This window comes from Octopus bimaculoides, chromosome 3, assembly GCF_046866305.1.
Source record: "Octopus bimaculoides isolate indiv1 chromosome 3, ASM4686630v1, whole genome shotgun sequence".
NCBI lineage: Eukaryota > Metazoa > Mollusca > Cephalopoda > Octopoda > Octopodidae > Octopus > Octopus bimaculoides.
Genome location: NC_142930.1, coordinates 150,360,184 through 150,383,086, shown reverse-complemented (window position 1 = coordinate 150,383,086; position 22,903 = coordinate 150,360,184).

Sequence of the window (22,903 nt, the reverse complement as noted above, 5' to 3'; positions counted from 1 at the left end):
GTAAATAATATTTCTTGACAGTTCACAGATATTAAACTTTCGCTGAAAGTTTAAACAAAGCAAGCGGCTTGGTTTAGGTTAAAAAATCCGATTCCATTAACTGACGAGACACATGTCCCAGAAACCCGTATGTTAATGAGAAGAGTGTCGAATACACGGTCATACTAAAAGTTATTCTTCCATGACATACACGATAGAGAACTGCACAGTCCGCGTGCGAACCTTCTTAGATGTATCAAGAAAGAGTATGCAAAGTAATCGTTTCAGATCTTTGGAAATATTGACTTTCCATATGAGAATATTCTGTTAGTAACAAGTGAACAAAGAAAAGTACTTGTATTTTCTATTATTTCCACAAAAAATAAAAATGTTTTTTATGCGGTTATGTATGTAACTATATACACACAGACACAGACATACACATATACACACTCACGTATACACACACACACACACATACAGACATATAGATAAATTGTGCATGTAACTATGTACTTCAGTTGCTTTCACACCTAACACTATCTCGATTTCTGTTTATTTATGTGTACGTCTGTGGTGTGTTTATGCGTCTGTCGCAACACATATCTAAACTTGTTTCGGCAATTATCAGCTAATCAGACTTAGTAACATACTTTGTCTAGGTTTCGTAACAGAATATTATTGTCGAAAGAAAATACTTTACAGACAAATAAGAAACCGTAAAATGTAGCTTACCAAATGGACGCCTCTCAAGAAATAATACATTCTCTGGAAGATTATGTGAAGCAACACGAAACAATAGTAAAAATGATCAATGCACATGGTATATATATATAACTCTATTTGTGAAGTGTTTAGTTTTTTTCTTTCATTGATAAATATTTTCATCGAAGGAGACTTAGGCTCACACAAACAACGCACATAAAGATATAAGACCATTAATACTTACGTATACATATATATATATATATATATATATATATATATATATATATATATATATATATATATATATATATATATGTATGTATGTATGGATGTATGTGTGTGTGTGTGTGTGTGTGTGTGTGGTGCGCGTGTGTGTGTGTGTGTGTGTGTGTGTGTGTGTGTACGAAGAGAAACTTATGAAATGCTATGATATTTTGTGAAATAGTTTCTTTCAGACACTAAAAGGATAATGGTAAAAACTAGCAAGCAAACAGCTGAATAAAATCACTTGAACGCAAACAAAAACATGTGTTTCCTTGTCCAGTTATGTTTATATGCTTTGAATTAAAATATTTGGCTCAGTATGCATGGATACACACAAATACTGACACACAGAGAAAAAAATACCTACGAACACACACACGTATACAAGCATGTATACATACATTCATACATACATACATCCATACATACATACATACACACGTACATAGATATACATACATATATATACATATATATATATATATATGTGTGTGTGTGTGTGTGTGTTATCAGCATGTCTGTCTCTCTATGTTTCTCAGTTTCTTACTTGATGTTCTAATCTTCTTTCTGTTTTTTGTTCTCATTTTTAGATGTAAAATGGATTATCTCCAGTCATCCTTCATGGAGAAAGTTTAGCGATTTCCTTTCATGTGGGATCAGGAAAGATATTCTTTATTAATTTAGGTTTACGAAATTGTAAAGATAATAAAGGAAAATATATGCAGCAGTATAGCTGAAGAAGTAAAAATAGAGTAGAATATCAATAATTATAATCCTTTCTACTGGAGGCACTATGCCTCATATTTGGTGGTGGCGGGGATTAAGTCGACACCAGTGCGTAACTTTTACTTATTTAATCGTTCCCGAAAGGATGAAATGCAATGTCGACTTCGGCGGAATTTGAACTCAGAACGTAGCGGCAGAGGAAATACCGCTAAGCATTTCATCCGGCGTGCTAGAACGATTCTGATAGCTCACCCACCCAAAAAAAAACAAAAAATAAAATAATAATAATAGTAATAATAATAATAATAATAATAATAATAATAATAATAATAATAATAATAATAATAATAATAATAGACCTACCAAAAACTGAGCAAATATAAAGATCTTGAAATAGAAATTAGCAAAATGTGGAATCTGAAGACGAAAACAATACCTATTGTCATAGGTGCCCTGGGAATGACAGCGAAACGGGCTGATTACTACCTAGCTCAGATACCAGGAAACCCCAAAATGGCTGAAGTTCAAAAGATAGTGCTCATGGGAACTACCCATATCCTACGTAAAATACTGTCTATGTAATCTCAAATTTTAAAGCAAACATAATTTTCTTATGGTTTCTTAAACATTCACTTGAACAAAACTGTATAAATCCAAATATATGGTACCCTAGGCATACCACCTACATGAACTTCTAACTTGTTGTCTCTTGAGGTCACTGGGTGAGACTTGGATCCAACTTGTACAAATGCAAAACAAAAGTCAAACATAAAATAATAATAATAATAATAATAATAATAATAATAATAATAATAATAATAATAATAATGATGATGATGAAGATGACAATAATAATCCTATCTGTTAAAGGCACAAGGCCTGAAATTCAGGGGAGGGGTATAATCGATTACATCGATTCCAGTACTCAACTGTTACTTATTTTTCGACCCCGTAAGGTTAAAAGGCAAAGTCGACTTCGGCGGAATATGAAGTCAGAAGTGAAGAGGAACGAAAATCCGCAGAGCATTGTTCCCGGTGTGCTAATGATTCTGCCAGATTGTCACATTAATAATGATGATGATAATAATAATAATAATAATAATAATAATAATAATAATAATAATAATAATAATAATAATAATACTGTACAAATACAGCATTACAGAAAAAGACTTACCTGAGGCAAAAGAAAAACTAAAGCAAGACATCCTTGCCAAAGCACAAAGTATCCGCCGGTATGAGAAACGCCAACGTTTCTTTGAACAAAACAAGCAGTTCAAATCCAACCCCAAAAAACTCTACCAAGAACTGGGTAAAAATAAAATAGACATTACTGCAGCACCAACAGCAGAAGAACTAGAGAAATTCTGGAAACAAATATGGTCGGTGAAGCAACAACCCCAGAAAAGGACCATTAAAACAACGAACTTAGCACCTGAGCAACTCTGGGCCCCTATAACAATTTAAGAGGTCACCCAGACACTGCAAAGACTAAGCAACTTGAAGGCAGCTGGACACGAGAAGATCCCCAATATTTGGTTAAAACACCTGCCAGGAATGCATAAAAAGCTGGCAGAAAACATTAACAACATATTAGCAGAGCCAGAGACAATGCCTGAATGGCTCACAAAAGGGAAAACCATCTTAATCCCCGAATCCACGGAAACAGAGAAACCACAAAAATATAGACCTATAACCTGTCTCCCTACGATCAACAAAGCCTTTACTGCAATAATATCGCAGAGATTGAGTAAACACCTGGAAAATAACAACCTGTTTCCAGAAGAGCAGAAGGGATGCTGCAAGGGCTCATACGGCTGTAAAGATCAATTATTGATCAATAAAGCCATAACTGAAGACAGCCGCAGAAAGAAGAAAGGCCTCAGTATGGCATAGATGGACTACCAAAAAGCCTTCGACAGTGTTTCCCACACGTGGATTCTGGAAACGCTAGCCATAAACAAGGTGGCACCAATTATTATAAAATACATAAGGCACTCAATGAACAAATGGCAGACAGTGCTACAGCTCCAAAGAAAAGAGGGACTTGTGAAAACGAAAGCCATCCCCATTAGAAGAGGAATATTCCAGGGAGACATGCTCTCTCCACTCCTGTTCTGTCTGGCACTCACACCTTTAACAGAATTGCTAAATAGAACTGGATGCGGTTACAAATGCTACGTAAAAACAGTCAGCCACCTTCTATATATGGATGACCTAAAATTATATGCTAAAAACGACAAAGAGCTAGAAACACTACTACAGACAGTACACGGCTTTACCAAGGAAATAGATATGAAATTCGGATTAGAAAAATGTGCCAAAGCAACCCTGAAAAGAGGAAAATTAGTTAAAAGCAGCAATATAACACTAGATAAAGCCAATGAAATAAGAGAACTAGACGAAAGCCAACCATACAAGTATTTAGGAGTCAATGAACTAGATAGGATACAACATACACAAATGAAAGAAAAAATAAAGAAAGAGTACTATAGACGAGTTAGATCAATACTAAAAACAGAGCTCAATGCTAAAAACAAGATCATGGGTATCAACACTTTAGCTGTCCAAGTTATAAGCTACAGCTACAACATCCTTAACTGGACACTAAACGAACTATGTAAAATAGACAGGAAAACAAGAAAAATAATGACAGGATATAGGATGCACCACCAAAAATCTGACATAGAAAGGCTATATATACAACGCACAGAAGGTGGCAGGGGTCTTATACAGCTAGAAAACTATTATAAAATAACCACCATAGAACTGCAAAAATACCTACTCCAGAAGCAAGGGAAGCTAATACAAATAGCCACAAAACACGAGCAAAACAAAAAACTGTTTTCAGTATTTAAGGAAGCTGACAAATACAAACAAGAAATCAATCTACCTAACAAATACGAAGAAGAAGAAGAAGAAGAAGAAGAAGAAGAAGAAGAAGAAGAAGAAGAAGAAGAAGAAGAAGAAGAAGAAGAAGAAGAAGAAGAAGAAGAAGAAGAAGAAGAAGAAGAAGAAGAAGAAGAAGAAGAAGAAGAAGAAGAAGAAGAAGAAGAAGAAACAAAAGCTATAAAACAAATGAAATCCAAACTAAAACTAGAACAGCAACGGACCATGATAAAACGATGGCAAGAAAAGCCCCTACATGGTAAATACTGGGCTAAACTAAATGCGAAAGAACTAGACAGAGAAAAATCCCAGTAATGGCTGAGAAACCCAGGACTCAAAGCAGAGACTGAAGGATTTTTAATTGCTGCACAAGACCAAAGCTTCCCCACCAGAAATTACCAAAAACACATAATGAAAAGAAATATCACAAGTAACTGTAGAATATGTGGAGATGGACAAGAAACAATAAATCATATTATCTCTGGCTGCCCAGTCCTGGCTAAGAAGTAATATATTCAAACACGACAGAGCTGGGACCTATATACACTGGAAACTATGCCAACGCTATGGAATAACAACAGAAAAAGATGGTATAAACACACGCCACAAAAGGTCACAGAAAACGAGAAAGCAACCATACTCTGGGATATGCCAATACACACAGATAGAGAAATTAAGGCAAATAGACCAGATATAGTTGTCAAAGATCATGAAGAAAAAAAATGCTTTCTAATTGATGTATCAATACCAGCAGATGACAACGTTTCTCTAAAAGAAATGAAAATACTTTCAAAATACAAAGACCTGGAAATAGAGATAACTTGAATGTGGAATCTAAAAACAGAAACAATTCCTATCATAGTAGGTGCCTTAGGTATAATAAAATAAATATTCAGACAAATACATAACAAAAACACCAGGACTTACAAATATATATAACATACAGAAAATTGCACTACTGGGTACTGCACACATTCTACGCAAAACACTTTCAATACAGTAAACATAAGAGCACCACAGCAAACCACAGCACATACCCGTGGCGCACAGAGCTGCGCTCGGTAGTGAAGTGAAAGCAAGTTATAAAAATAAAACTACTGAACAATAATAATGATAATAATAATAATAATAATAATAATAATAATAATAATAATAATAATAATAATAATAATAATAACAATAATAAATGCCCGGATGCAGTACTAGGCAATGGTTCTCATGACTTCTGATCCTAATTGATTGGAAGTGTTATCATGTACATTGTTTTGTCTTGGTATAAAAGATGGACTACAGCAAATATTCTGCTCAATACCACAGATTTGCTTGTTAGTAGTTTTACCTTAACCAGTTGAGCTTGTCTCTTGGTGGCTGAAGATATGTGCATCTCCAATGTATTATACGAGCAAAGTTGTTATTCTTGCATCGGCTTTGGGTGATATAGCCAGTCATTTAACTAGATAGATTTGCCTAATTTCATTAGAATGTAATAAGGATAAAGTTATAAATGTTTACCTAAGTGTTTTGATACGTTTCTTTTTTTTCCTGGGATATCTGTGTTGATATCCTTTCTACTACAGGCACAAGGCCTGGAATTTTGTGGGAGGGGATTAGTCGATTACGTCGAGCCCCAGTACTCATTTGATATTTAATTTATTAACCCCAAAACTATGAAAGACAAAATCAACCTCGGCGAAATTCGAATTCAGAAAGTAGAGACAGGTGAAAAACCGGAAAGCGTGCAAACAATTCTGACAGCTTGCTGCTTTAATATATTTTGATATTAATCACTTGTATAATGCTTTGTTCTTTTCTTTTCTATGTTGGATAAAACATAAACCGTTTCACCTATTATCCTCGAAGTCTTCTATTTGTATATAAACACACGTAATATTTTAATGTTACCCTTTTTCTAGAAGTGTTTTTATGCACTGTGATGGCGAACAAGAAATCAGCCTTTACAGTAACCTACATATGGATTAGTAAATATTATTCCTCCGAAACACAAAGATATTTTCATTTCCATTTCTAAATGTCAAAACTGTTCTGTGAAAAAAAAAAAGGAAAGGAAAACAATGTATATAATGCCTTCTCAGCTTATTTGCTGAATATATAATTTATGCACCAAATAACGCATGGTGTTGTTCTATTGCCTACATAAGCAAACTCCACACAGTCTTCTACTGATATTGACCCTCTTCCACATTCCTTCCCAAGTATGTATAATCTTGCTACCCCTGTCCTTGGGTAGAATCGCCAATTCAATTTGAATTCCTTTATAGTTCTTCTTTCTAGCTTTGCTAATTCAGGTCTTGTCCAATCTACAAAAGCTTCGGGGTATCTAAGTAATGATACTGCCCAAGTATTAACAGACTTCACTATATTCAGGCGATTTACCTTCCTCACACGTCTAATGTTATCCGTCTCAATTTTCGTTTTCATTTCTGTAGTTAGTACTCTATGAGATTCCTGCACTCCTAGATACTTATAACTCTCTCCTCCATTCAATAATTTTAAAGTTTGCCCACCTGTTATTTGGATGCCTTCACTGTTGACTTCCTGTCCCCTTCTCGTGACTAATATTGCAGACTTATCTATGCCAAATTCCATGCCGATATCTTGGCTGAAGTGTCTTAACGTCTGTATTAAGGAATCTCTCTAATTATCATCCATCTACAGCAAATGGTTAATTTTTCCATTACTATTTCTGAACTACTACCCAGCCTTTGCCTTCCTTAATACTAAACTCAGGAGGATCAAACATATGACAAATATTAATGGGTAGAACGAGTTCCCCTTCAAAATTCCTCTTTTGATATTAACCTTCCTTAAGAGTGTGTCACCTGAGTAGAGACCTACTTTCCATTTCTTCATGCTAAAGCTAATTAATTCTCTTATGTTGTCTACTATACTGAATATACTCAAAATTCACATATCCGTGAGTGTAGGAACATGTCATAAGATTTCCTATAATCTATTCATGCTATTTTTAAATTTTAGCCTCTAGCTTTTACTTCATTTAGAACTGGTTTGGCAATATATAATAGATCATGTGTTCCTCTAGCTTTCTTCCTGCAACCTTTCTGTTTGTAGTAAACTTTGGTTGTCAAGGTACTTGTACTTTCTGAACGCATTCCTGTTAACGATATGTACACTAATGGTATGCAAGTAATTGGTCTATAGTAGGTACCTTACATAAACTGAGATAATGTAATATACATCACCATCGTCATCACCAATATTATTTTTCGACATCTGAAAGTTTCAAGCAATTTTCTATTCATCATTTGTTGCACTTTTGTGCTGTGGAGTGGTGTGTGCTGCACTTCATTTGGTGCAGGGGATATCGTATTGTATGAGTACGTTTTGTTAATGGGGTTTTGCGTGAATATTCTGTTGTATAAGTTTTTATGTTATGTGTTGTTTGTGTAGTGCAGGTTGTATTCTTCTCTCGGGTATCGTCCTTCTATGCCATAAGTTGTGGGTTTTGTTAATTTTTCGGTGTATTTACAGTATGCGTTTATTCTCGGGGTGGGGGATTGGAGGGGTATTGTATAATAATGTGTGTATGTAACTCCTAAATCAACTATGTTTTAGTATTTATGATTATCCACCCGCCATTATCTTGCTTGATTTTGCTATGGGTTCCGTTAATTATTATTGTTACTTTATTAATATCACGTTTATTATTATCTTCTTTCAATCGTTTCCTTTTCTTGCCGAGCGCCTTCCTGACAACTAGGGCATAGAAATGCACAGCATACATTTGTGGGTCATTATAATAATCGTTTATTGACAGAGTCATGTAATAGAAAAAAGGAGAAGAAAAGCAGAGAGTAAAAGGGGAAAGTATAAAATACAGAAGTTAAGAAAGAAAATAAAGAGGGAAAACACAAAAGAAAATTCACAGCGACAGTGCTTTCTCAATACGTGTGACATGCCAGATTATGCAATATTTTGCACTTCCTGCATGTATGATAATCCAGGGAAAATTTTTTAATAATTTTTAGTCCCTTTTTTTATCATACCAAGTACCCTACAATCACTGGTATTGTAACCGTCTTTAGATGCCATCTTCGCTGCTACTACTGTGTGGTAATATTAAATGTTGTTTAGTTTCGACTTTTGTCTTGTTCTTGAGATAATGAGAAATATGGTAGGTTGAGAGGAGATCGTAAAAGAAAGAGGAACAGCTTGGTGAATAAACCAAATTCCACACGTTTGTAAATAGGTTCGGCAGATGGTGAGAAGGAGATAATGGCGCTTCGAATTCCTGTGCGATGAGCGAGCTTGAAGCGTCACACTCTTGTGGTCAGCAGAGGCCAAATGTGTTTACTAGTACTAACGATCAATTAGAGCGCTGACTTAGGCCTTAAAAAGAACCAATCAACGCTGTTCTATTTTAATTAATGATAGAAAAATAATAATATATATTCTGATGTTCACATCGTTGAATTTTTGAATATAAAAATATAATCAATCCAAACATGAACAACTAAGAAAAGACTAAACTTCTCTTAATAAAGTTCGGATGGTTACTGGACGCGTTTAAGTATTTGATGTTAGTGTTGGGTTTTATATAGGGTTCTTGGAGTCAAGTGGCTTAGTTGCAGTTTGCGTCTAAGTAGTTAATGAAGCTGTGTTCCTTTTCTATAAAAATAGATAGTCTAAATCTTTTAAAGAATTTGTGCAGTTTTAACTTCCTATTTGACGCTTTATTTAATTCGAAAGGGAGCGTCGTCCATGCATAATCCACTCTTGAGTTCTAGGAATTCATCCTGTATGTATGATATCAAATAAACGCACACCAGGTCAGTTACCTGTGCTGAATCTGGGGCTCCCATAGTGATATCAAAATAGTTAGGGGAGGTCTTTCGTACCCAAAGTTTATTACCAAAGCTTATAACAGATTTCTTCGCTTCTAGAATTACTTTTGTTTCCTTCATAGTTAATTGCGTGGGATTTTTGGCGAACGTTAGGGTACTGTTTAGGATCGTAGGGTTAATTGAGGAGTAGTAATCTACTATGTCTATCTGTATGAATTTGTAGTTCCTCGTGTTCTGTATATTGGAGAACCAGTTTATGGCTTCATATGTGCTGGACCATAAATCTAGGGCTATTCAACTTTTTAACTTAGGGATGTATTTGCCGAGTATTAGTTTACTTAATTTACATAGGTTCGATTTATTTGTGCATATTAATCTTACTTTAGTATCGGTTAAGAAGTTGGGTTTATGGTCTTTTAGCGTGATGCGAAGTTTGGATGGCACGAAAGGTTCAGTTTTGTCCTCTAATTTGTAGTCTGTCATAATGTCCTTGTCTGCTAAGCTCATAGATCTTAAGGTGGTATCCGGTGCTATTTTGTATTTTTTTTTGTAATTTCCTTATGTAGCAGTTGGAGGTATAAATTAACATCTAGAGTGTAGGAGTTCCTTATTTTATCGGAGTGCACAGTAACTCGGTTTTGTGATCTGAGCTTGTAGTAGGTCTTTTAGGTTCTTTTGGTTGCTGTTATTTCTTAGTGGATGACGTTTGTATTGTAGGTTTTGATGGTATCCCATATTTCGCATTCAAAGGCGTCTAAGTGGCTGTTTGGTGGGGGTGTTTTCCTAGTCTTAAAAAATATTTTGGTGAAATCGTTGTTGTTGCAATAGTGTTGTGACTCAGCCTGGGCGTTGTTGTCATAAAATAAGGCCTCCCAACGTTAACGGTGTCTGAAATCTGTTATCTCGCTGATGACTTCTTCAGGGTATACAATTTGGGTGGAATCCCTATGTCTTTCGCTCGTTTTAACTTTACATATGACTATGCATTCTGATGATATCTACCACTAAAACTGGTAAACAGAAACGATCGTAAATGTACTATTACTACCACTTTCCTTAATTAATTAATTAAATTAATGGCTTACTAGCGCAAACGACCAACCTCTTCATGTTATTTCTCCACAAATTTTCTTCTTGCATATAATTTAAATTACTGTTTATCCGCTGAATTACCTGCTACTGTATACATTTTACCAAGGACCATACCTACGCAGCTAATCACAAGGAGCGGCTTTGGATTTAACCATCCCCTATAGGTGTTAAACACCTCTAACTTATCTCTCTCTCTCTCTCTCTCTCTCTCTCTCTCTCTATATATATATATATATATATATATATATATATATATATATAGAAGGTTTAGATTTAGATTCAAGATTGAATATGGTACATATGTTTAGGCACCAGAATATAGTATGGTATGGTATTATACAAAAACCATTCCAAGAAAACTAGGTGATCAAAAGATCAAAATAAGCAACACGGATTTCAAAGATGATTGCAGTACGCACGTTTCATGCTACTCCATTTATTTAAGTAATGTGAGCATTACATTAAATGCAATATGTAGAGCAATCTTCAGCTGCAGGAAAATGCAGAACATCACAGTAGAATAGACATATTATAATTGTGGCAACATTTCAAATCCAAGTGGGAGGAAGAATACATAAAAATCCATCTTGACATAGCCAAGTCTATCAGGCTAGTAATTGGTTCTAGGCAAAAATTCTAAACTGTCTCTGATTTTATTGTCTCTTATCTAGTAGTAATAGTATGATGGACAATCACGTCTAAGGAAAGGGAAGGTGTAAGTATTATGCATGGACAAGGCTATAAAAGATATGGTTATAAAGGATTCTCTGGTCAGAGTGGCAAACACTCTTATAGGTTGGGGTATTTTACTGCTATCAAAATGTTGAGGAATTAAACACTAGGTATATAGGTTAAACTTTTCCTTTAGTCTAAATAGAGCATCAGTATCGTTTTACAGATATCAATATTAGTTTAACCAATATTTTAACAGTAAGAGGTATGCTAATAAAATAAAAAGCATGAAGTAATGTCAGTATTGAATTCAGAGGCTATAGATAAGGTGTAAAGTCTAAGGATATTAAGTATATTGGGTTCATGAAAATAATTTTGAATTATTAAAAAAAATTATTTTAAAATTTCAGCTGATATATATAATAATACTATTTAGAAGTTTTGCCTAGAACCAATTACTAGCCTGATAGACTTGGCTACGTCAAGATGGATATTTATGTATTCTTCCTCCCACTTGGATTTGAAATGTTGCCACAATTATAATATGTCTATTCTACTGTGATTTTCTGCATTTTCCTACAGGTGAAGATTGCTCTACATATGGCATTTAAGGTAATGCTCGCATTACTTAAATAAATGGAGTAGCATGAAACGTGTGTACTGCAATAATCCGTGTTGCTTATTTTGATGATATATATATATATATATATATATATATATATATATATATATATATATATATATATATATGACCCATATTTCATTAAGAACCCCTTGATTAAATATTCCACATATTTTATGTGCGAATTTTTGAAGGAATTTTTGTAGGAATTCCTTTTTGAAATATTGCTTACGTTGATTTCTGTTGTTCTTAAACGCGTGAGCACACACACACACACACACACACACACACACACACACACACACACACACACACACACATACACACACCCGCACATACACACACACACACACACACACACACATACACACACATACACAGAACCATATAGACAGATGCTTCTATAACATTTCTGTGAAATTGTAATCACAGTAACATAGAAGTTTTCTCGTTAACTCCATTCTAATATCACGCAAAACGTGTTTGTAGAGAATCGCATTTGATACTTATTTTCTGGCCCGTTAGTGGCTAAACACAGTGAAAAATATATTTTCTCTCACCGAATGAAGATAATTTTTTGTGAAGTATATTTTCAAAGGTATTTAAATCATGCGTAATATTTGTATTTGAATCGTAAGCTACAACAATGAAAATTATTAAATTTCCGTTTCTTTTTGTGAAGGAAATATTGAAGCGGGTTTTTAGGTTTCAATTAAATAGTGAATTTCTACAGAGATTAAATTTAGTGGAAGATTAGTAGTAGCATAAAAATTATGAATACTCAAGTAAAACCTCTGATGGCATAATTTATTGCGATTATCTATTGCGTAGTATATATTAAAATAGCTTTAGCAGACGAATAAATCGGAGCTTTATGAAACAGGTCTCCCTTTTTCAACATTGCAGTTTAGAACTATATATTCTCCCGAGGGTTTCAACTCTGTCACGTTTATGCCGTACTTATTGGATACCCGATTTTCGTTCTAGCAGTAATGGAGAATAATAGGCTATCAAGTAGTGATGCCCATAGTCTCAGACAAGTAATTTAATATATCATATTGTCTGTATAAAGTTATAGATACGGTAGATGGGCATACTATAACATACGGGGCACGTCTAATTCCCTTCTAGTGCAGCGAACAATTCATATACATACCGAACAATGAATCAAAGATACTTTCAGATGTACAATAAGAAAATTATTCATTCACTGTAGCGTGTATTGGCTTTCTCAAATGACAATATTGTTGCTTCTCAAAATTCTAAATCTACGTAATACTCTTTTCATTGCCTTTTTAATCGTTTAACCTGTTTTCGATCCGCTTTCCACAAATTACATGACCCTAACGAATCAGTTGTCGCCATGGTTTCTCAAGACTCTAGACTATTACCATCTAGTCCCTTTCTCTTTAACTCTATACTCTCTCGAACTCTTAGTTTACCTGCAAGATTTCTATTCTAATTCTTTAATGATGACATAGCGTCATGTATATATCATTGATCTGTTGGTTATTGGAACTGTCTCAGTATTATTGTGATTTCTATCTCAGAACAATTGACAAGATATATGGAATAAACTACTATTAAAGCATCAGGATTGATTGTATTGATCTGAAGCCCTTCTCTTTCAATATTCCTGACTTTGCCGCTTAATCAAATATATCATTATTAATGAAAATGTTTATATCATTCTTGAGACTTCTTGAATAGTTGACTTCAGTGTGTTCGGCTAAATTTCACAACTTGCATAAAAAGAAAAGTAAACGAAGTATTATTTCTATTTCAAAAATCAGTGATTGTATTTCAATTAAAATATATGTGTTTTCAAAGGCGGATAGATATCGACAGCTAGCAAGCCATACTACTCCAGAGTGATGATGAGCAATGACTCTGAAACTAGTCTCTGGATGCTGGCTTTGATGGGTGGATGTGCTTGTCTCCACTTTGAAAACATAAGGACACAGTAAATGCGTCAAGCCCAACAAGAAACGGCGTTTCCTAGGGCTAAATAACAGTAGCATTCTTCCCTTTAACAGGACTATCACGTTAAGTTGACAACATACTATCACTTTAACCATTTCTGATTTCTTTCAGCAGTATAATAAGGAGCCGAATCATGTTGCGTCATATATGACCTTTCAGTAGCAACATTATCTAATCAAATTTTGACCAGAGTCGTCTCTAACAGTGTCACATGCTCGTTTGAATTGAGAATAAAGCCCTGTTCATAGATGTGGAGCGGTCTGATATCACTCTAACTGAAGATACACCCAAGTTCCTTGCAATTTCTGGCAATTTGGTTGTCATGATAAGAGGGACACGTCTTACAGCCTTTACAGTGTTCACATAGCACTGAGCAGCAGTCAACATGTCAGCATGTGACACAGCTCCAAACATCATGTTACAGGTAAAACTATTTTAGTATTGACATGGCCATCATGCCTCAGTGTATCCTAAATATATTTCTCAACTTCAACATCAATATTCATGCTTTACAATGGCGTTGACTGTTCACCAATACATCAAGATATATACTATGTACCCTAGTACTATAGAGGTGTTTGACGTTAAGAACCAAAGCTAGAGAATATTCACAATTAAACAAGAGAAATCGCTTGGAGCACTTCTTGGATAATTTCTCAACCTATTTTCTACTTCAATAGGCTTCTTGTTGGTTCGTATATAACTATTAATCTACGTTGCCTGTGTGTATATATGCATCAATGTATTTATTTCGAAGAGCGTGCTCACTTTCACTACATTTCGTGTCATCCAAAAATGGAACAGAGACAAACATGTAGTGAGATAGATAGATAGATAGATAGATTGATTGATAGATAGATAGATAGATAGATAGATAGATAGATAGATAGATAGATAGATAATTAGATAGATAAATAGAGAGGGAGATACTGGGTGAGAGACAAATAGAGACAGGGACAGATAGAAATAGAGACAGATAGACAGATAGACAGATAGACAGATAGACAGACATTCAAAGAAAGACAGAGAGAGAAGCACAGAGAGATAGACACACAAAGAGAGATTATACATTCTCTATTAAATTCTTTACTGAATTGTTATAATGTAGTGTGTGTTAATTTGGAGTATCTGCGACTAATTAATTCCAAAGGACACAGCAGAGTCTACTCTTCTTGGTCCATTAGGAGCAATAGCAATTACATTAAGAAATTACAATTGATTTACAACATCGATATATAGGTGTCCAATTAGACAACTTGAAGCAGATGTGTCGTTTACATACATTGTCCCTCTGGAGAAATCTTTTCTCCGGTAGGATAAACAGCAGCCAAAAGCCTTATTCCAATTCGTTTGTGCAGGAACGTTTTGAGAATGAAGGTATCTTTCTATCTATCTATCTATCTATCTATCTATCTATCTATCTATCTATCTGTATATCTAACTATACATACATGCATTCATGCATACATACACACACATGCACGGACACACATACCCACACACACACACACACACACATATATATATATATATATATATTAATCATTGCTATTTTGCTAAACTGTTGTGTGTCTAAATCTCGTCTAATGCGTTTTTTTGTAATATTATTTTGGCTTGAAATAGCCAGTTCCTTTCGTCAAACTATCGTATCACCAGCTGCTTCAGATTCCAAGATAACAAAAATTGTCTAAGTGTAGTAGAACTGTTTTGCTGGTGAAACTAATTTTTTTCGTTTTCTGGAGAAGCAACGTTTTGGACTTACTACACTTTCACATAATAGCGACGGTATATATATATATATATATATATATATATATATATATATATATATACATACACACACACACACACATCGATATTTACACACACACACACACACACACACACCCCCACACAAACACACACACACGTATTTACTGATATTTATATATATATACATATACACGTACATATACCTATATACCTATAAAAGTTTATGTACATTCACATATACTCAAGTATGTGCAAATATGTATTCTTCTATCTATCCCAATACACACATATCTACTCATATATGTACATACATGTATCTTCGTATATACACTCGTCAGTACTTGTTCGCAAAGCACATATGTTCTACTGGCATTTATATTCCCATAGAAGCTTCATAGTTATGTCAGACACACAGACCCAATCGCAGGTGACATTCATAATTCAGCATTAATTTCAATAGATATTGTATGAGTTCGAATTACATAGTACGTATTGCTTAGACAAACAATCTACAATTGTATTGTCCAAATCTACGAGTTAATAAAATACAGCAGTCTATGATTAATAACATATAACAGATGGTATATAAAATATACCGTATGTCATATAACATATAACATAAAAAAAGAAAACACATTATAGCTTGATTGATTTCTGTACGATGTTGCTGTGCGTATGTTGGTATTTTTTTCGTCGCTCCGAAAGCAATACGCAAGAACAAACAACGTACGGATATACACACATACATGCATACACACATGCAGGACATTATAACTATTTGTAATGTTCAATTTAAACAGTATAGCAGGGTCATGAGGTAATTTCTTGGTGTATGTTCATAATGTGCACTGGAGGATGTTCTCACATGTGGGAGCTTCGCTCATATAAATGTTAATGCAGGCAATTTGTAACTGATAATCAAATCTGTACTTATGAGATATTGTTTGTATTGTATTGTGAAAATGTATGTTTGTTTGTATGCAAAATCCTATCAATCGCTCCGAAGATCTTTCTCTCGCTTATCCAGCAATTTTTTGCTACTTCATTTTGTCTCTTCGTCTTCTCTCCTGGTGCTATATGAAGATTTAATGTGGTTTTAGAGTAAAGATCTGACTGCTATTTCCAGCGTGGTGTGCTATCTCTTATATACCCTAAATTATAAATTTATATAATTAGATATATATATATATATATATATATATATATATATATATATATATATTCAGAGAGAGAGAGAGAGGAAGAAAGAGATACACACACACACACGCATATATATATATATATATATATATATATATATATATATATATATATATATATATATATAATCATAAATATATAGGGATTAGCAGTATCCTGCTTCTCCAACATACTGAGAATTCAGAAATAGCAGCCGAATAACTACTGATTCCAAAACTACAAATTTTTCTATAATTAATAGCGATATTTATGGTACACACAGAACAAAAAAAACAGAAGAGAAGAGTAAAAAAACAAACCTGCCTAAAGGCAGGTTTTTTTTTTTTTTTACTCTTCTGTTTTTTGTTCTGTGTGTACCATAAATATCGCTATCAATTATAGAAAAATTTGTAGTTTTGGAATCAGTAGTTATTTGGCTGCTATTTCTGAATTCTCAGTATGTTGGAGAAACAGGATACTGCTAATCCCTATATATTTATGATTATAAATGGTTTTACCAATAAGGTTTTTTTCATACTGAGCTACCCGGCAAAATTGTTAATTGTTAATTTTATTACTAATTAACGATTCCCTGCGCTATATATCTATCTATCTATCTATCTATCTATATATATATATATATATATATATATATATATATATATATATATATATATATATATATATATATATATATATATATATATATACGCATACAAGCATACGCGTGCACACACATGTATATCTATCTATGTATTTATGTATCTATGTATATATCAATTACTGCGTGGAAAAGATTTAGCCATTCAAAAACACACAAACACTTCACTTATTCATTTAATGTTTCCAGTCGTATTAACTGCGATGAAGTCACTGATGTACTTCGCCTGCAACTAAAACCTAGGTCGAAGTTACTGAGGAAAGAAAAAACAGTTTTCTTGTGTCTTTGGATGACTATTTTGCTTTTTCCACACTGTGCTACACTTTAAAGTCTCAGATGAGAAAATCTAATGAATAAAGAAATGCGTCTCCGAAATATATACACACACATATATAGAGAGAGGCAGTGACCAGGAGAAGAGAAGAGAGACACAGACGAAAAGTGCTGAGGTGTCAAAAGTTACATTGATTTCATTAGTTTTCATATACTTTCACCTACAATATCGACACGAAGCGATACGAATGAAGTTCTAACCTCAATATAATGGCCTATTTTCATGCCCGTAACGTGTTAATTTTTGAATTTAACTCACACGAAGTTTAACAAAATATTACCTCCTATCCATGTAAAACGACTGGGAACTAAGCATTGTTAAGTGTCTCCATGTACCATTTACCATTCTGTCAGAACATCCTTTTGTTCGAAGAACAAATGTTATACTGGATATATTTTATGAATGGTTGTAGCATAAAGTACCTATCATGAATATTTTATTAGATGCACTGAAGTTTCTAATCATATGTTAGAATGTATTTTGTGTAGATTTTCTAAAGTATTATTTGATTTTCACTAAATTTCCAATAGAAGTGTATACACGCGTAAAGATATATTTTTTCAACTCAGCTATGATATACCAGACGACACAATAAGGTGTGGTGTGGCTTCAAATAGTAGAATCTAATAATGTTAAGACAATATATGCGCACACACACATATATGTAAATATATATGTGCACTCACATTTATGTAAATATGCATATGTACCGATGTACATATATATCATTACACGATGTATGTGAGCATGCGTGCGTGTGTGTATATATATATATACATATCGATATATGAATTATATACATATACATATATATATATATATATATATATATATATATATATATATATATATATATATATATATATATATATATATATATATATGTATGTATATATATATGAATACTAGTTTTGATTTGTTTTTGTTTACAGTATATGAAAATTCTATTTTTATTTTTCTCGACGTATTTATGCACAGAGACTGTACAAAATGCCACTGTTTAAATATATAAATATTTTTTGAATATCAGTAAGAAAGCACTTGAATGTGTGTACGACTTTGAATGTATATACGTAATTGGGTATTTGAATAGGTTGACATTTGCTGGAGAAAAAAATATGAAATCGTCTTTATTCTTGTTTATCTGACTATGTAATCGCATTTCCTTAGTGATAAGAAGAATGTAACTGGTTTTATTGAAAGGAAAATAAATATTGTTTGAATAATATGCGTAATCATATGCATACATACATGCACATTTACATACGCAAATACCTATACATACATATATATATATATATATATCTATATATCTATATCTATATTCATATATATATATATATATATATTTGTATGTATCTATATGCATATATACATGCGTATATAGTGTGTGCGTTTATGTATATGTATGTATAAATGTATATATATATATATATGTGTGTGTGTGTATGCGTTTGTATCTGTGCGTACATGTTTTATGGCAAGAACACATTAAATTAAATTTATGTATATACGGAAAAGAGTACACACAAGCAAGATATAATTATTATGAGAATATAAATCAACTCAATATGCTACACATATTCTTTTTACCACAATAAAACATATATACGTGTATCTGTTTTTTTTTATCATTGCGTGAGTGTGTTTTCATGGTCTTTGTGTTCGTATGTAATTCACCGTGAATAAATGTATTTTTAATATAAGTAGATATTAAATATATTTATTTCATAGTATCAGATACGTTTATATCTTTCTACCCGAGTACTTTTGAAATATATTCACGTATCCTCATTTAATTAACAAAATTTATCGGGCACCGCTAACATATCTCTGTGTCTGTTGTGTTGTGTACGCATAGACACATATATTCATACTTCGATATGAGCGCACACACACATATATGTCCATGTATAAATATGTGTGTGTGTGTGTGTGTTTATATATATGCATATATATACATATATATATATATGTGTATATATATATAATGACATACAGACACACACACACACACACACCTATATATATATATGTGATTAAACATAAGCCTGTTACAGTCTGATACAATCTGTCAGATACCGGCCTAGATGAAATACCACAAGGTATTGAAAATACGTATTCGCCTTTATATATTTAATCCTTTATATTGAACATTCAATATTTCATATATTCAACAAAACATATTCCCTATATTCAATAAGACATTCAATACTTCATCTCATTGTACCATCCATTTTTATATTATATATTATATATTCCATATTCTATATCCCCCATCAATTTTACAAGAATATAAATAAAACATAAAAAACAGACATAGTTGGAACTCTTTTAAATAAAATAATATATATATATATATATATATATATATATACGCGTATATTTATAAAGATACATAAAAATGTATGAATTATATATTTACAAACACACCCACACGCACACACACATGGACATACACAAACTCACACATATATGTATGTATATATATATATATATATATATATATATATATATATATATATATATATATATATATATATATATATATATATATATATATATATTTATATAAATATTTATATAAGTATTTATATAAATATAATTTTATCAGTGTATTTACTGCGCTGATATTCTGTCCGGATCGCACGAAAGGTTGTTTAAGCGGGCTATTTAAGCTAGTCGTCTGCATACGTGCATATATATGTATGTATGCGTCCGTATATGTAAGTATACTGTTTACATACATGTATTTGTATTTATGTACTAGAGTATATTGCACTGATGAAGGCAGATCATTATTATTTATGTAAAGCCAGAAATCCAGGATTTGGAATTATCTTATTTTTACTGGTTCATTTGGTCTTCGTCTTCGCTAATTGTGCCATGCGGACATTTATTGTGGTTTTTAGAGTCAGGATTTGACTGCTATTTTTTCAGGGTGGTGGTATCTCTTGATACCCTGTATTATAATTATATATATATATATATATATATATATATATATATATATATATATATACATGCATATACTTATGTATGTATATATACATACAGAAGAAAGGAAAGCTCAGTTCCTACGAAATATGAAATGTTTATATATTTTCTAAATTTTTATAAAGACAATGACATGTATGAACTACCTTCATAAACAGTGCTCTATATTTCTTAATTTGCCATACACATGTGCACGTGGGACGAGAATGCAGCTTATGAACCAATTTAAAACTGTAATTTAAAGCTCGGAAGATAAATAGTTTACCTTCAATCATTGTGTAAAGAAGAATCGACAAACGTTAAAGCAGTACTTCATTATGTAAGTATATTAACTTATATATATTTCAAATTCGTTACTATTCAGAATATTGAAAATTAACAGTATTTAACTAGTTCATTTTCTACTTAAACTATCTTGATTTCAATTCACAATTTATACAGTATAATTTTCACATACCTATATTAACGTCTACATAAATTTTCTCCCAAGAATCATTCATTCCATACCCATTATAAATGAAGAAATGTTCTGCTAAAAAGTAATATATGCTGTCGGAAGATTATGTATATTTCTCTTGATGTTATTTGTCGATCAAATGTCTCTTTTGTGATGGACATTATCACACGAGATCGATTAATCTATATATATATATATAAATGAGAATGTGTGTCTGTCTGTCTGTCTGTCTGTATGTATATCTGTCTGTCTGTGTGTGTGTGTGTGTGTGTGTGTGTGTGTGTGTGTGAATCCCTAAAACTCAAGAACTACGCAACCAATTTCATTCAAATTTTACAAATGCCTTACTTAGGGCTCCAGTTGTGTTTTATTAAAAAAAAATGTTTAACTTCTTGCAGAGTTCGGGCCCACGGCAACATAATATCTCCTCCACTATTTAAGTATTACGTGTCAAAAGTGAAACAAAAACACTCATGTCAAATACTTTCACTTTAAAAATGAAACTATTCGACTAACTGAAACAATCACATTTCGATACTGTAATGACATATACTTTCAGAGAGAGAGAAAGAGAGAGAGAGGATGTATATGTATACATATAGATGTATATGTACACACATATGTATAGATAGATATATATAGATATAGATCTATATGCATACATGTATATGTATACACATGTGTAGATGTATATATATATATATATATATATATATATATATATATATATATATATATATATATATATATATATATATATATATATATGTATATATATATATATATATATATATATATATACATATATATATATATATAATAATATTAGGGACAAAATCCAAAATTACAGGTAAAAAATTGAGCCTTATAGATAAAGTATATATAAAATATATAGTTTTAGGGAAAATAACCAATTTTCAAGAACTCATCGATGAAAATCCACTATCACATATAGAAAAATTAATAATTAAAATTGTGCTTTTAATTATTAATTTTTCTATATGTGATAGTGGATTTTCATCGATGAGTTCTTGAAAATTGGTTATTTTCCCTAAAACTACATATTTTATATATATATATATATATATATATATATATATATATATATATATATATATATATATATATATATATATATATATATATATACATGTAATATGTACACATATATACATATATATACATGCATACAGATATCTATACATATACACACTCATCACACACATACACATGCACACAAACACACACATTAGTCATTTGTTTTCTTATCCAAAACTACGTCAAAAGTACTGAATGGATCTTTATGAAATTTGGAAATTATATTCTATGCATAACGGTCATAACTCCCATGAAAATTCATATATTTTTGATGTTGATGAAATTTTAACACGAACATAACAGATGAGCATTATTTGTAATTCAACGGCACAACAGTGTAAGACTACCCTTTCAGATATACTTACATTGTTATATCTGCAATGTGGTGCATAAATTGTCAAGTAAATGAGATGCATCTTTGCCTCCACTGATTCACTTGCAAAGTGTTGAGCAAAATCATTTCGTTGCAGACCTCCTTTGAGTCTTTTTATCATCATTGCGACACACATAGTCCCCAGTTGGTAACATTCATTTCAAGGCCTTCCCAGATGAGAGACTGGTTGTTCTAAGACATGTATCGATTGTAAATTTTGTCTGCAATTTGGAAATTATATTCTATGCATAACGGCCATAACTCCCATGAAAATTCATATGTTTTGGATGTTGA